The sequence below is a fragment of the Rhipicephalus microplus genome, chromosome 4 (assembly GCF_043290135.1).
Source record: "Rhipicephalus microplus isolate Deutch F79 chromosome 4, USDA_Rmic, whole genome shotgun sequence".
Classification (NCBI taxonomy): domain Eukaryota; kingdom Metazoa; phylum Arthropoda; class Arachnida; order Ixodida; family Ixodidae; genus Rhipicephalus; species Rhipicephalus microplus.
The window spans coordinates 226912874-226930662 of NC_134703.1; the positions used below are offsets into that span (position 1 = coordinate 226912874).

At 43.2% G+C, this 17789-nt stretch overlaps 1 protein-coding gene across 11 annotated transcripts in view; it reads right to left on the reverse strand.

Moving 5' to 3' along the window:
- The window catches only part of LOC119172472 (metaxin-2), a 259544-nt gene that overhangs the window by 223123 nt on the left and 18632 nt on the right, over positions 1 to 17789 (reverse strand). The gene's annotated exons all lie outside the window — the stretch shown is intronic.

Below are 17789 nucleotides of genomic sequence, written 5' to 3' on the forward strand. Positions count from 1 at the left end.
TTCAATTTTCTACCACATTAATAATGTGCGAAACCTCTACTGGTGTCCCGCGGCCCTTCGTGCCTTCAGCTTTTTGTCGTGCAATTTTTGATCAATTGCACAGCATGAGCCATCCTGGTATTCGTGCGACCCAGAAGCTAGTCACATCTCGTTTTCTTTGGCCAAGCATCAATGCTGATGTCCGATGCTGGGCGCGAACCTGCCTTGAGTGCCAGCACGTTGAAGTTCACTGTCACACTGTCACGGCAACATCCCCGTTTCGGCCTCCAGACGCAAGGTTTTCTCACGTCCATTTCGACATCGTCGGTCCTCTTCCGTCATCGCAAGGAGCCTGTTACGTGCTGACATGTGTGGATCACTTCACCAGATGGCTGGAAGCGTTTCCCATTTCCGACATTACAGCACCAACAGTTGCCAAGGCTTTCACAAACGGCTGGGTGTCGCGCTTTGGATGCCCTTCTGTCGTCACCACTGATCGCGGTCGTCAGTTTCAATCGACCCTTTTCACCGCACTTGCCAATATCCTGGGCATTCGACACATCCACACAACTGCCTACCATCCTTCCGCCAATGGCATGGTCGAATGGCTTCATCGACAACTGAAAGCTGCCCTCACTGCTCACCAGCCAAGGGAACGCTGGCTCGCCCACCTCACCTTCGTACTTCTGGACATCCGATCAGCATTGAAAGTGGATCTCGGCTGCTCATCAGCCGAACTAGTCTATGGCGTTTCCCTGCGTCTTCCAGGAGAATTCTTCGAGCCATTATCGCCACCTTCCACTCACACTGCCTCCACGTACATTCGAGAGCTGCGCACCACGTTTCGGGACCTTGCTCCTGTGATTCCTGCCGACCGACACCTCCAGTCTGTCTTCGTCAGTCAGGATCTGCATGACTGCCATCACGTCTTCGTTCAGCGTGACCAAATACGGCCACCACGAACACCAGCTTATGATGGCCCATTCTGCGTACACCATCGTACACTTAAGACGTTCACGCTGGACATCGATGGCCGTGAAGACGTCGTGGCTGCTGATCGGCTGAAACCTGTGTACATCGCCGCTCTCGCGGCCGCGGGGTTTCAATCTAAAGTCTGGATGCCAACATCCAAGCATGTCCACTGGGCGACTCCTCTGGTGATTCCTATGGCTCTCGCTCTACGGGGGGAGCCCTGTAGCGCCTCAATGCACCGCTCATCAAGGAAGAAGAAGTTGGCATTTGGGCCGCGCGGCGGGTGCAGCGCGGTAATAAAAAAAATCAGTTCGAAAAGGGAACGCTGTCAGGGCTGGATCTTTCCCGTGTTAGCTCCGACAAGTCGTTTCATTCCATCGCCGCCGCATGCCGCTTGTGTATCCATACACAGTTAATGCCATACCCCTAGAAAATGTTTCGTCATACAAGTATTTGGGTGTCCCTCTTTGTAGCAATCTTTCATAGAACATACACGTCACTAATATCATTTCATCTGCAAATAAAACACTGGGTTTCCTTAAACGCCATATACTCCTCGCTCCACAACACGTAAAATTACAAGCATACAAATCCATCGTTCGACCTAAATTAGAATACGCATCGTCAATTTGGGACCCTCGACAATCTTATCTTACACATGCCATTGAAACGCTTCAAAACCGGGCCGCTAGATTTATTAACTGTTCATACTCTTCCACTGTCAGCGTATCTGGATTGAAAGCAGAATCTGGTTTACCAGATCTAGAACTTCCCCGTCGTATTGCCAGCCTGTCATTGTTCCACAAAATTTTTCATAGTCCCTTGCATGCCCCACCTTATATTGTTCCCGCAGCACGCATATCTCACTGCACGAGCCATTTGTTACAAGTTGCTCGGCCACGTTCCCAGACTTCTACTTTTTCTGCCTCGTTTTTCTCACGTTTTGCACCAGACTGGAACGGCCTTCCCAGTGAAATTGCAACTATTCCCTGCCCATCATCGATCATAGAAAATATCAATAAGCACTTCCTATGTTAAATCTTTGGCTTCTATGTTTTGTCTTTATAATTACCCACCTCTTATGTAATACCCCCTCGCGGGTCTTTAAGGAAATAAAATGAAATGAAAAACATAGAAGTAATAAAATAATGACCATGCCATGAAAAGTGTGTGGTGTTTATGGATGACGAAAGTTTGATGATTGATAAATTTGTGGGTTATAACATCCCAAAACTACGATCTGATTATGAGAGACGCCGTAGTGAAGGGCTCCGGAAATTTTTACCACCTGGGGTTCTTTAACGTGCACCCAAATCTGAGCACACGGGCCTACAGATGACGAAAGTTTATGATAATAAAAAAAAACATGATGGACATGTATGGCATAAGCATTAGTGCCTCGATCGTTCACACCCTTTCGTCCAAGGGCCGTGAGGCAAGTGCTTTGTTGAGTGTAGCCACCGCAGCGGAGACTTCTCTGGAGAGCTCGTGCTACGGAATGCCCGGGTAGATGATATGAAAAGTACGAACTTATTCCAAAAAAAGCTAACAACGATTTACGAGTGAAAAGTGGTTCCTTACCGACGAACATTGCAGGATGTGGTGGTATCTGTTGTCAGTAGGGTAATAGAAAGTGTTGTCTTTTTAGTGTGTCTAATTCTTTACACTGGACCAGAATGTGAAGTACAGTGAGTGCTTCTTCACATCTATCACTCAAAGGTGGATCGCCACCAGACAAAAGAAATTAATGTGGAGTGTATATATGTCCTGTTCTTAACCTTGTAAGTATTACTTCTGTGTGGCGTGATTTTGATACTGGCGGCCAATGACCAAGTTGCGGCTTGATGACATGCAATTTATTACCTGTGTGTGTGTCCCATGTGCTCTGCCAATAACCGCTGAGCTTCCGTTTTAGAAAAGGTTTCAAGTCGAGTGCAGGAATTGACATCAAGTATTGGTAGCGGTTTTGTTGGCGGATCCAGATAGCTGGTCCACCAGAACGTTGTCTTGTATTTCGCGATGTCCTGGCACCCAACAGACTATAACATGCTGCTTGGATGAAAAGACTGTGCATAAGAGCGAATAAAGTGAGACAAGGACAGGGTTTTTGTGCTTTTTAAGTCTTCGGAGCTTTTACTACACTTAAGGAATCTGTATATATTATTGCCTTCTGTAGCTTTATTTGTTTAATGTGTTTAACGGCCGCAAGTATCGCATAAGCTTCGCCGCTGAAAATGCTTAAATAAGAGTGCAGAACGTTGGCTTCCGAAAAGGATGGCCCGACAGCTGCGTATGAAATAGGATTGTCAAACTTTGAAGCATCCGTAAAGAACTCAGGACGTGTATTTCTGTAGTAGTTCTAGGCAGTATGTCTGGATATGTGCAATTGGTGCATGCTTCGAAACCTTCGAAAAACACGTCGCTATCTATCGCCTGCCATTGCCACGGTGGCAGGCATACTGCGGGAGCCATCAAACGGTGTTCAAGTGGCACACCGGTTTCCTTCGCTAGGCCCCTCTCACGGAGTGAGTAGGGCTGTCTCATAGAAGGCCGTTTGTCAAACACAGCAAGGCTTGACATCTCATTATTTGTGGAATGTGAGGGGTTATCCTAGTCTGCATTTACATTAGATAATATTTAAAAGACATGTAACATCTCTGTAGGTGGAGCGACTATTCGTTCGATTCCACGTACATGCTTTCCACGGGGCTAGTGCGAAAAGCACCCGTAGAGAGACGAATGCCTAGATGATGAACAGGGTCAAGCATTTTAAAGGCAGTAGGTGTCGCAGACTGATATGCTATTGCCCCATAGTCTAGGCAGGTACGTATGAGGCTTTTATACAAATTCATTAAACAGTTCTTGTCACTTCTCCACGTAGTGAGTCACAACACTTTTAGAACGTTCATAGCTTTTATGCACTTGTTTTTTAAATATTTGATGTGGGGTATGAAGGTTAACTTGGTGTCCAAGATTAGGCCTAAGAATTTCTGTTCGGTACCAACGGAAAGATGTTGCCCATGCAGTTGAATATCGGGTTCGGAATGAATGCCTCCCTTTCTGGAGAACAAGACACATGTGCTTTTCTATGCATTCAGTCCAAACCCGTTTTCTTCTGCCCAATCAGAGACTTTGTTCAAACCAAGCTGAACCTGCTGCTCACACATGGCCAGATTACAAGACAAAACCGAGCTGGGTGTTGTCGACATATGTACAATAAAACATATTGCGAGGAATGGACAAGCGCAAAGAATTCATTTTGATAATAAAAAGTGTGCAACTAAGTACACCACGGCACACCTGTTTTTTTTGACAAATGTTTGAGAAAGAGCGCTGCCCACTCGAACGCGGAATGTCCAGTTTGACAAGTAACTTTCGATTATAGTAAACATTCTGCCACGCATGCCAAGGTGAGACAGGTTTTTTAATATTCCAAAGCGCCATGTTGTATCATAAGCCTTTTCGATGTCGAGGAACACAGAAAGGAAGTATCTTGTGGACGAAAGCATCTCTGATCTGTGCCTCGATACAAACAAGGTGGTCTGTGGTGGACCTACCCTCTAGAAACCCACACTGGAATTGGTCAAGCAAATTGTTTGTTTCAAAGAAATGTACAAGTCGGCAGTTTATCATTTTTTCAAGAAGTTTGCACAGGCAGCTTGTAAGCGCAATAGGCCTATAACTCGAAACTGAAGAAGGGTCCTTGCCCTGGTTAAGAATGGGAACAACAATAGCCTCCCTCCAGAAAGTAGGGATAGCGCCAGAGAACTAGATAGCATTGTACTAAGTAAAGTTTTTTGCGTTTCGATTGGTAGGTTTTTTAACATTTCGTAAACCACGCGGTCAGAACCTGGAGCGGAATTACTGCAAGAGTTCAGTGGTGTCTGGAGTTCAGCTAAGCTGAAAGCTTGGTTGTACGCCTCGTATCTTGTACATTTGTGTTCGAGCTTTTGATTTTCTATTTTGTTCTGTATTTCTGAAAAGCATCAGTATAGTGTGACGAGTTGGACACCCGTTCGAAGTATACACCGAGGAAGTTTGCCTCATCTTCCAAGGTGTCACCCTGAGTGTTTACGAGTGGAAGTGTGTGTACTTGTTTTCCTGCTATCCTACCGATCATGTTCCAGACTTTAGCCTTCTGTGTATATGAATTCATCCCTGATAAAAACTTCTGCCAACTTTCTCTTCTGGCCTGCCGACGGGCTCTCCTGGCCTGAGACTTCATTTTCTTAAAAATGTCAAAATTTTCGGTTGTCGGTGAGTTCTGAAGCAACCTCCATGCTTTGTTTTGCTGCTTGCGCGCATTTCGGCATTGAGAGTTCCACCATGGCACACGTTGTTTTCCAGGGTGTCCATTCGTTTGTCAGATGCATTTTGTTGCTGCATCAATCAGAAACACTGTGAAGTAGTTGACAGCCACATCAATGCTTAAAGTGCATATGTCGCGCCAACTTAAATGAGTGATGGTATAAAACTATTCCCTGTTGGCTTTGTTTAAATAGCCATTTGGAAACCTGTGGCGGATATTCAGTTGATGTAGGTGTGCTCAAAATTACAGGAAAGTGGTCACTTCCGTAGGACTAGTGATGAATTTACAGTGAAGTAGACGCACAAACGATGGAGATACTATGCATAGGTCTATGGAGAAATAGGTATTGTTAGCGAGGTTGTAATAACTTGGTTCTTTTTTATTCAGGAGACATGCGCTGGAAAAGAGAAGAAACTGTTCAATCAGTCGACCTCAGGCGTCACAACTAGAGTCACCCTATAGCCTCCTATGCGCATTCAAGTCTCCAAGAAGAACAAAACGTTCTGAAAGTTCATTAATTAAGGACTGGAAGTCATGTTTTTGTAGGTGATAGCTCGGAGGTACGTAAAGAGTGCGAATTGTGATCAGTTTGTCAAAAAGCACAACTCGAATAGCCACTGCCTCAAGGGATGTTTGGAGTTGAAAGTGTGTGCGTGCAATCCCTTGATTCACTATGATGACAACACCTCCAGATGATGTCACGTAATCATCATGGTCCTTACGAAAAATAGAGTATTTACGTAGAAAGTTGGTGTGTTTTGGATTTAAGTGTTTTTTTTGTACATACAGCACTTTTGGTAAAAAGTTCTTAGACATCGTCAGGGTTCCTGAGAAGGCCCCTGACATTCCATTGTATAACTTGAGTGTTCATGGTGAAAGTAAAGTAGTGCTGTGTATATGAGGAGCAAGTGGCTGTTTAGGCAAAAAGTTTGAATTCAAGTAACAGGGTCGTCACCAGGCCCTGTTATCTGCTTTTTTTTTTGTTTTCTCGATGCGCTCTAAGGAGCCACGCAGCTCTTTCGGCACCAAGGGTACCGACATATCCATTGCCTCCTCGGAGGCACTGGGTGCCCGCACGTGCAAGCTGGTTGTTCGAATTCTGGGCCTCGCCTGGTGAGGCGAGGCCTTGAGAACTGAGGACCCTGGAGTCTCTGGTCTGTATTCGGGAGTAGGCGGAGTAGTCTGGACTACAGCCGCCTTGAGGGCAGGTGCCACAACCGCCGGCTCGCTATGTGCGGGCCAAGGGAGTGGCAAGGGCCGGTGCGGCGGTGCCCCCTGACGTGCCGCATTAGCATATGTTGGGCCATGGAATGGCAAGACCCTGTTCCTTGCTTCCTTAAATGAAATGTTTTCTTTCACCTTCAGCGTTATCTCCTTTTCTCTCTTCCAGTATAGGCAGGAATGTGAATATTCAGTATGATTTTCGTCAGTTTACACAGTGCGGCTGCTCTTTGCAGTTCTCAGACATGTTGTTCAGGACCATGACAGCTTTTAGAGCCATGGTCATACCTCTCACATTGGAAGCAACGACGGGGGTTCGGTATGTATGGCCTGAGAGAGGTCTTCGTGTACCCTCTTTGAATGGTTTCTGGCAATTTACTAGAAGCAAACGCGAGTATTACGTGTTTCGTTGGTGTTTCCTTGTTGTCTCGTTGATAATTCTCTATACATTGTCTCATTTTGGCTCTTTCACCGCCACAAATGTTCAGTCTCGGTCAGGTCAAGTAAGTTTGTGTAAGGTACCACTCCACGAGTTGTGTTCATTGATCTGTGTGGTGTTACGATTATCGGTATGTCACCGAAAGCTGAGAGACGGTCTAGCTTTTCAAATTGTTCTTTGGCCCGAATTTCAAGGAGGAGGTCCCCGCTAGCCATTTTAGTTACCTTGTATCCAGCGCCAAGAGTTTCAGAAAGACATGTAGCAACTACGAAGGGAGAGACGGTCCTGACTTGCTTTCCATTTTTCTCACGGTGGATGACATGAAAGTGAGAAAATGTTTCGATTGACCTGTTGAAAAAGTTTATGTCATCGGTGCGTATCCGCTTCAAATCGGTACGATTGTTAATTAAGGGAAATGCTCTATGGATGCCAGTTTTATTTTTATTCAGCAGCGTTCGCAACCACCCACCATGGAGCCCAACGAGGGGACGCTACAAGTTTGTAAATACAAAAAACTTGCCGATGCCAGTCGTACAACGCCACTATAACCCAATGCGCCTAGACCAAGGTAGACTATTTGCACAGGGTTAACCCTCGCCGCCAGAAAAAATGGAAATAAAAGGAAGAAACAAGAAGACAGGAAAGATGAAAAGTAACGGCAAAGACGAAGATGTAGAGAGAGAGGGACAGAGGAATAGGAAAAGGCGACTGCTGATTTCCCCTGGGTGGGTCAGTCCAGGGGCACAGTCTATGTGAAGCCGGGGCCAAAGGGGTGTGTTGCCTCTGCTGGGGGGCATTAAAGGTCCAATCACCCGGCGTTGGCTCAACCCCCAGGATCTTCTTTTCTCCGGACTAGGCGTGGGAGGGAGTCGACAACCCCCCATTAGCTCGGGTCCGTGGCGTCGCTATACACCAAACGCCTGTTTGCGCAGACGCCCCTGCGGGGCTACCATCAAGGTTTTCCCTGCCGAATATTCCTGCAGTGCCTCCATGGGTCTTCCCTAAACCACCTGTTAGTTTTACGATTCCTGGAATCACGAAAAAATCACTCGTTTCTTCTGTTGCCCTTCGACAACTAACCCAGCATCACATTTATACTAAGTACGGTGATTCTCTGCACGTGTACACCGACGGGTCCACCACACTAAACACATGGATATCGCTTGACGATTCAAAGTGGACTAAAACCACATCAACTGCCGCAGAGCTTGTCGCTATCTGGGCGGCAATAACATTTATTTCCGGAGAGAAACCTCGAGCCTGGACGATTTTCTGTGATACCAAACTATACTTTGAAAAAAACCATTCTTTACACTATGAGGCAAGGTCCCTATTACATCTTGGCAATAGAAATTGCAGAACTTATTCAGGTTGCTTCAACAAATGGCCATCTTATCACTTTCTAGTGGATTCCCGCGCATTGCAGCGTGATGGGAAATGAAGAGGCAGATGCTGAAGATAAAAATGCCTTAAGCAGTGCCCCTGAAGTACGCATTGAATTTTCACGAGTTGACACGAACGCCCTGCTTCACTGCGTGATATGCAGCTACATACTTCAGCACTGGACCAAACCGGAACGGCGACACCAGCGTCTTCACAAATGAGACCCGGAAATGAGGTTCCGCATGCCCCTAAGTTGAAGTGGCACATCGCAAGTACAATCCACTGCATTCGTCTTGGTGTGGCGTACACAAGATGTCACGAACATATTATCGGCCGCAGTGACACCGGACCCAATTGTGGACACTATGATGTGCCAGAAACACTTGAGCACATATTTTGCGACATCCTGTGCAAACGCACGTGAACGGCAAACACTGATTTCTTCTACTGAATGCTTTCGCAGTAGCTCATTAACTGATGAGACCGTGTTGGGCCCTTGGCCTGACATTAACAGTGCGACTGGTCACAAGAGCGGTTACAGCCTTTTTGGAAGCAACTGGACTATATGCGTGGAATTAACACTTTTCTCAACTAGAAAGGATTGTATATACTCACTTCTCTATCTCACCATTGTCATCCATTACTTTTTCTCTTTCCTCTTTGTCTTTCTATAAATAAACCTGTCTCTCTCTTTCTCTACATGCACCATAAAGAGGTGAAATGTCAGATTGAACAATGCTTGATCTTCATCTCAAAGGCGTGCACCCCAACATGATGGGGTGATGTATACAACAAGGAATGATCTCGCATACGTCAAAGTAGTATGCGACACTGTGAGAAGTATTCAAGACGACATGTGTAATTTGTGCCATCTGTTGCCCGAATAGGGCAACAGATGGCACAATGGGAATAGGGCTATTCATGCGAAACTCAACTCGCAGGATTTACTCATGACTTGCACTCATCATTAGACGCCAGCATTCAAACCGACGCCATATTCCTTCATTTTTCAAAAGCATTTGATTGTGTCCCTCGCCATCGGCTCTTACTAAAATTTAGGCAGCTTAATATTCACCCACTTGTTCTCCCCTGGCTGCAAGCCTTTCTTTCCAGTAGAAAATAATTCAAGTCTGTCAATAACTTTAACTCTCCTTTCGTTGAAGTCTCATCTGGAGTTTCCCAAGGAAGTGTGATTGGTCCCTTGCTTTTCCTTATTTATATTAATGACTTACCCTCCTCAGTCAATTCTAAAGTTAGGCTATTCGCTGACGATTGTGTCATTTACCGTACCATTTCACCTGAAAGTGATCAACAATCTCTACAATCTAATCTTGTCTTTTTAACTTCGTGGTACACAGCATGGCAAATGACACTAAATCTTTTAAAGACTAAGGTAATGTGTTTTACTAGAAAAGCGTCACGTATTCCAACGTCTTACTTGCTAAATAATACTTCAGTGGAGCCTACGACCTGTTATAGATACCTTGGGGTTACCATTGTCTGACCTGTCATAGCATCAACACATTAACGTCATCCTTGCTTCAGCAAATCGCTCACTCGGGTTCCTTAAACGTAACTTGCAGCACACCCCCTCCAACTTACGTAAACTGGCTTATATAATCCTAATCCGTCCTAAAATAGAATATGCATCAGCCATTTGGGATCTCGATCAAGACTACATTATTAAAAACATCGAAGCCCTGCAGAACCGTGCTGTACGTTTTATTTCTTCTGATTATTCACGTCACACCAGCGTCACTTCATTGAAACTTCGGGCTGAACTAGAACTCTTATCACGTCGCCGTAAAATTGCTCGCCTATCGCTACTTCATAAACTCTGCTATCACACATCACTTCACGAGGACTTCTTCAGGCCACCCCCTGCCATCTTTCCGTGCCGCGATCATTTTTTTAAAATCGAACGCTTCTCTTGTCGCACATTCCGTTATGTTAGATCCTTCATACCGTGCACAATAACCGAGTAAAATGACTTACCATCAAACATTGCAACCGTCACCGATATCACTGTAATTCAGAACCTACTAAACATGAGTGCGAACGTGTGAACCTTTTGCGGTATTCTCCCCCTCTTTCTTCTGCACACCGTGTCTTCTGTATAAAGTGCACATGTTCGTGGTTCGTGTTATTCATTGCTGTGTTTGCCTAATTCAGTATTTCACACATGCTGTTGGTGATGTCATTCCTTAACATTCCTTGGCATGTGCTTGTAGTAAGCTAGATTGCGTTTTATTATACTCTCATGACTATTTCCTTCCTTGTCTAGATTAATTTCAAAATATTTTTTATAGTTTCATTAATGTTTGACTCATATTATTTATTCTGATTATTTATGATTATGCGGTAAGAATATGGACCTTATATCTACTCTAATTTATTTAGTAGCTGTATAGTGTTTAGTTTGCGTGTTTTCTGGCCCTATTATTCACTTCATGAACCTGTATGTGTTATAGCCCCCCTATGTAATACCCTCCTGTGAGAGGGTTCTTAGGGGTATTCTGGATAAATAAAAAAGTACGAAAGTTGACAGAAATATTAAAACACACAGACGGAATCTATGCACATTTTTTTTTAACTTCACATCGAGCGAGATGAAAGACTAAGCTGCCTCCATTTCATTTGCATTGAAACTCTCGCCATTATTGCATTGTGCCGAGGCCAGCATTAACAATGCTTGGCGCGTTTTGAATGCATCGTCCTTTAGAGCAGTTCCAGCTGTGCGATGGTGTATTTTGTGGTAAGGATAGGTGATGTATGCTAGCCTCTTCAAACATGCGCGCATAGAGGGATCCATCCCACAGAAACAGGCAGTACAATACAGAGAACGTAGAAACGACAGAACAGCGCCTGCGTGCACGACCTGGCATGGACATGTCATGCGAATGTAGCTACACGCGCATGATGCGTCTTTCTCACCTAATCCGTCAGCTCCGAGTTGCTCCTATACCTAATCTCTGAACTGGGACACACAGTTCGCGTAATATTCAAGAAGCCTCCGAAGCAGATGTCCATTGAAGAGAGCAGCAACAATGCCACAGAGACCGCCACGCCTTCTGTTGTGACATTGGAGACGAGCTAGCTTGCACCCACCACAGAGCCTTCCTGGGTGCCCCCAGCAAGTGTTAAGGTGTTGGCCCGGTGCATGCACACTCCATGCCAAACCTCAGTACAACTGCAAGAAATTTGGCTTGCGAAGTCTACTTCGAGTGAGTGGCGAAGGTTTCAAACTCACTTCCTCATATCATGCTTTCACCACCTCTAAAGAACAAATTAAAAAATTTTGGCGATACAAAGCTTTTGAATGGGCATGCAAGAACTTCCATCGTCAAAGTAAAATTTCTAATGTGACCTAGTGAAGTGCCATTTAAGAAGTAAATGACAAATAAAACAAAAACCACATGAATGCTGTTTTTTTACCTACACTTTACTTTTCCCTGATGACACTCCACAGTTTCGCATTCGTTCTTCATCGTGCTGCCGCTGCACAGAAGCACCTTCTGCTTCCTATGCAAGCGAGCAGATGCTGGAGAGATGCCGAGCAGACGACACGACACAGATGAATACATGTGTAGAGGCTATTCGACCTTCCTGTTGGCTAAGAAAGCCTTGAAAGCTTAATAGTGCTGAAAGTAACTCATGAGATAGAGTGTAGGTTGCACCCCATAGTGTTCCAAAAGATAAATTCTGCCGGGTAACATGAATACCTGACTCCAGCGGTACTTGAAAGCCATAATTGAGGTTTAATAGCATTTATATAGGCGCCGATTTCGAAAGCAGGCATTTATAGGCACTTATAGAAATTCAGGCACCAACGTCCAAAACAGGCTTATAAGCCCTATAAGAACATTATAAAAGGTTTTCTTACCCTCTAATTCGTACTCGTATGTCAATATGGCACGATAGGAATGCAAGAAACAAAATGGGCATTTATCTATATGCCAGTCTAGTGATGAGCTTCACCTTAGATAGCACAATGACATGTGGTGAGCTGATATTTTAATGGAAGAGAGAAGTATGGAAAAATTAGTTCCCTTCTTGAAGCAAGAAATATTTTTTAAGTAGTAGACTTTGCATTGCTTTGTGTGGGTGCAATGAGGACAGACAGCTATGAAGACATTCCTCTGAACTTGACACAAAATATGAAATGCATGCTTACTCCTGCAACTGACGATGTGTTTAGCAAGAACTGCCTTAGAGTGGCGACAGCTGAAGGTGTGTAATAGCTTTTCTTTTTAATTAAGAACAGCATTGCCTGTGCTGGCTAACAAAGCCCTTTAGTTTGTTCCTAGCCTGACATTCAACCAGCTCATTCACAGTACTTGTAATTAAGGTGAATTATATTTAGGAAGAAATGCTGGACAAGGACTGCTATTTATAAACATGCTTGTTAGCTCTATAATTCACTTTTTTATTTCTATTCTCTTACTGTCTTCCCGGCTGTGCTGGTTGCATTTCAGTAAATAGCTCATTCTGTGTTTTATTCTTGGAGGGGGTATCTGCATTCATTGTTGCTACCAGCAAAAAGCACTGTAAGCCCGAAAATCCAAGCTTAAAAAAAAACGTTTCACACATAATTGGTCTCACAAACTTCGAGTAGCTTATCAGAAGGAAAAATGAATTGCTTCACGCTTGTGTACACTGGCAGGTCAAATCCGAGCTATGAAAGAAAAAACTAAGCAGAGCAATGAAGCTTTTCTTGGCCCTATTTAGGAACTGCCTCAAAAGCAGCAAGAAGGACCTATGCACATGTTTAAGGCCGAAACCCAGAAAAGCATTAGAAGCATGAGATACTCGAAGGAGTGGATTTTGGATTGCGTGATCATGTGTACAAAGGGGACCAAACTATATAAAGTTTGGGCAAAGACGCCACCGTTGACATCGAAGTTTCTGTGAAACAATCTTTTTAATGCTGTCGCGTTAAAATTATTTTATTTGTGAAAAGATCACACACATTGGCTATTTGCTACAGCATGTCCTTTCGTAAGTGCTATCTTTTAATACAATAAAGTGTTTCATTTGTACGTGATTTCTTTTATGCAAGAAATTAAAAAAACATAGTGTGAAAATATTGTTTTCAATTTCTAAAGTGAACTACAACTGACCGGTAAATTACTCATGTCGTTCACCTTGCTGATAACCAAATACAAAAGCCTTCTGCAGTACTGAAACTATCACCCGGCATCTATATGATTTTCACACGCGATGTATCAGTATAAGAAGAAAAGTACTGTACTCTACCAGTTTCCCTGCAGGAGCACCTCGGTGTAGCTGCCGCAGTACCACCAGCGGCGGCAGCTTTTTGAACCTCGCGAAAAACTCCTCACTTTTGCTACTACAAAGACATTCTACAGGTTTTCCCGCTCCCTTATATCCAAGTGCCATCTTAAATAATCCACATGCCATTAAAATAATCTGGGCGCCAAGCTATTTCATCCATGTGCCAAACATTTAATCCGAGCGCTAGCATTTTGGTCCAAGCACCAACTAAATGAGGCCGCGTGCCAGTGAGCTTAATCCAAGTGCCACCGTGTTTAATCCAATTAACAATGATTTTAATTCAGATGCCAGTCAGTTTATTCCATGCACCAAAAACACATAGTTTGCCACTTCATAAAGCATAAATGTTGGAATGATATAAACATGAAGCCATTAGAAGAACCTTTCCCTCACCTATGCATACTAGAGCTTATGAAATCAAGTGCGCAGAGCGATTTCCCCCTAATGTTTTGGTGTCGAAACAAAAAAAAAGTGTATTATTTGCATTATGGGTACTAAAAGTATTTGCTCATAGAGTCCATGTCAGTCTATGCTTCATCACTACTGCATTATTCCGGATAATCATGTAAACCATCGCATATTTGTGTCGTCTGCTAGGCAGAAAGCATTTGGCTATTTGCTGAGGAATTCACAGTTGTCTGCACAGCCCGATAAGAATAACGGTGACCGACAGATGATATTCATTAATTCATAAAATAAGACATAACCACATTAAAACTAAACCTGCATTTATTTCGGTTCATGCGGAGTTAAGTTTTTATAAAAGCATTGAACGAGATGCTCCGGTTTTCATGTAACAGACGACGCTATACTGGTGCTGAAGCACGTTTGCTTGAAAGATGCGTGTTTTCGGAGGAGAATATTTGCAGACTAGAGAGCTCTGCTCGAAGTCACGGCTGGACGCAAACTAAGACCGCCCTTTAAGAACCCAGACGAACCTCGTCGAAAAAACAGCACAGTATCGGTGGTAGACGACAGGGCTAGGATTGTGGACGTCTACAAGCGTGGCGGCGACCTAAAGCAACTGGCCAATAGGCATCAACATAAAAACAGCAAGATAGATCGCCGCTACCGACAAAGCAGCATAAAAGCATGGTGAGGGTTCGAAAATTAAGTTTGAATATGACGTCGCAAGTACTTTTATATGTATTATCGACGAAAACTGTACCTTTACATTAAGGCAGATAAAGGAGGCCATGAAGGAATAAATTCCAGGAATAACAATCAGTGCAAGCACAGTCGATCGCTTGCTGGATGCCCACTGCTACTCGATAAAGCTAGTGACGCAGAGGCCCACAGATCACAACCGTGACGATGTCAAGCACAGCCACATGCTGTACATCCAATGGCTGCAGTCTGATGGACAGCGTGTTTGCCACTTCTATTTGTACGAGACAAACTTTAATATTTTGTGTTCCAGGAAATTCGGCAGGGCAGCTCAAGGGCAACCAGCTGTGCACATGACCACGACAAAAGGAGCGAACTTGAACATTATTGCATGCATGTCCACAAACGGAGTCATTCACTAGACTGTGAACAGTTTATTGGGTCGTTTTCAATGATTTCCTCAGCGATGTTTCGGCCCGCGTAGAACGTGATCAGCCCAACACTAAAGCTGTATTCCTTTTTGATAGTGCACCTGCTCACGCTCGAGCAGAACAGTCGGATTTGGCTAATTCCTTGCACTCTATCAAGCGCCTGCCAGCGTACAGTCCCTTTCTTACCCCATAGAAGAAGCCTTCTGAAAATTCAAGTCGCACGTGAAGGCCGACCTGAGTGAATATTGTGATTTAGTTTTAGGAACACAGCAAGGCATGACGAAAAAGGAGCACAAGCGTTCTTCGCTGCTGGAGGCAGCTCGGCAATCCATGCTATAAATACAGCGCGTGAACTGCGTGGCCTTTGACTGGCACGATTTCTCTTTCGTGCCCGCTTTGTTGCGTAAAGATAATTTGTGAACGTCCGTCTCCGGGCCCTAGGAGACATGACAACAGTTACAGCGCAAGAACAAAACGACGACACAGAGACAAGAAGGATACGAAAGACACTGTGTCTCTGTGTCGTCGTTTTCTTCTCGCGCTATAACTATCATCAAGTCATACCAACTAGCCCAAGCTGCCACACTCCTAGGAGACAGTTATGTTTTAATGAATACTCACATCTGCCTATGTTTCATTTCTTTATTAATTTGAAAAAAATATATATATATATATATATATATATATATATATATATATATATATATATATATATATATATATATATATATATATATATATATATAAGGGAAAGAAGTGTATACCTAAGGGCTCGTTTTTCCGTGTTTTAACACAATATTAATGAGATATAACAGACAGTAATGCCAAGGAATGTACAGGGGAAGTTATTAGAACCAATGGAATGTAAATAAGAAGAAAGAAGAAAGAAAAGTGGATGAAAAAATTACCAACTGTGAGCAGGAATCGAACCTACGACCTTCGAATTACGCGTTCGATGCTCGAACGCGTAATTCGAACACGCCTGTGCTCCATCGAACGCGTAATTCGAAGGTCGTAGGTTCGATTCCTGCTCACAGTTGGTAATTTTTTCATCCACTTTTCTTTCTTCTTTCTTCTTATTTACATTCCATTGGTTCTAATAACTTCCCCTGTACATTCCTTGGCATTACTGTCTGTTATATCTCATATATATATATATATATATATATATATATATATATATATATATATATATATATATATATATATATATATATATATATATATATATATACACATACACACACACACACACACACACACACACACACACACACACACACACACACACACACAGTGGACTCTTTTTAAATGAAGCCTGAAGAGACCATGAAAATGTGTTTCCTTTAAGAGGAATTTCGTTTACTGAGAGATAAACATGGGTGTACCATTCAAGTACGAAACCAAACATATTACAGGCAGTTGTTCCATTTAAGCAGCAATTACATTCAAGAGAGTTTCGTTTAATAAGAGTCTACTGTATCAAGAAAGTTTCAGTGAATCTAGTGTTTCCTAAAGCTAAAAATAACGGACGAACATGCGAAAACTTTTTATTCCAAAGTCTCAGCCGGGATCCCGCCTGACGAAGGCAGGACCCCGGCTAAAACGTTGGAATAAAAAGTTGTCGCATGTTCGTCCATTACTTTGAACTTTATATATATATATATATGTACATGGACAGAGAGAGAAAGAATAGAACTAATAATTTAGTGATTAGACTGCATCTGCAAGCTTCCAATATGCAATGAGAAGCATAATGCCGGGCAAAAAAAAAAAACGTGTAGAGAAGAAAAGAGCTAGGCCCAAGGACAACTGCGCATTGTTATCATTTCGTATCCCCTGTGTTCCTTTCATCGCGATGGTTAAGTACACCACCGAACTACCAAGCTAAACGAACAATCAGTACTGGTTGAATCATTGGAGACACCTAATTTTGTTTGAATAAAAGCAATAAGAGCTAACATGCATGTCAAATATAACATCCATTGTCCACATCAGAATGATGAGCTTATGTTTTATGCACACTGAAGGACAAAAACATATTACAATTATCTCCAATTCACTCAGACCCGTGATGGCCCATTAATTTTTTTGTTATATAGCTGCCCTTGACCCACCACTGCCCAGGGTCAGGTTTTTGATATCTTGGTATGCATTCCCGCATTTCAATGAGCACAGTTTGTCCTTAGCATTACATGACCTGTCCCAGTAATGTGATGCTGTAACGTGTGCCAAAGCCAAATCCAACTATGAGCTTTAGTGACTAACACTGAATTTGATTGCACTGTAAAATATTCGTGAATATGTTTCTGCTTTTTCTTTTGTTTCCACTAAAATTATTCCACCTGGGCCAAGCACTCATCTACAAACTGGTACATAGCAAAGTATAAGCACTCCAAACACGGCTCAAGCGAACCACGGCAGTAATTTTTTTTCCACTAATACTAGCGTCGAATTCGAAAAAAAAAAACAATTTATTCAGTCTTCCAATTACTGTCTTTTATATTGTAGGAACTGCATTTCAATTGCACTGTTGTTTTTACACCCTGTATTCTGCTTTTTGTACATAGATTAAACTGACTGGCACCTGAATTAAAGTCAGTGGCAATTAGATTAAACATGGTAGCATTTGGATTAAACTGACTGGCACGCG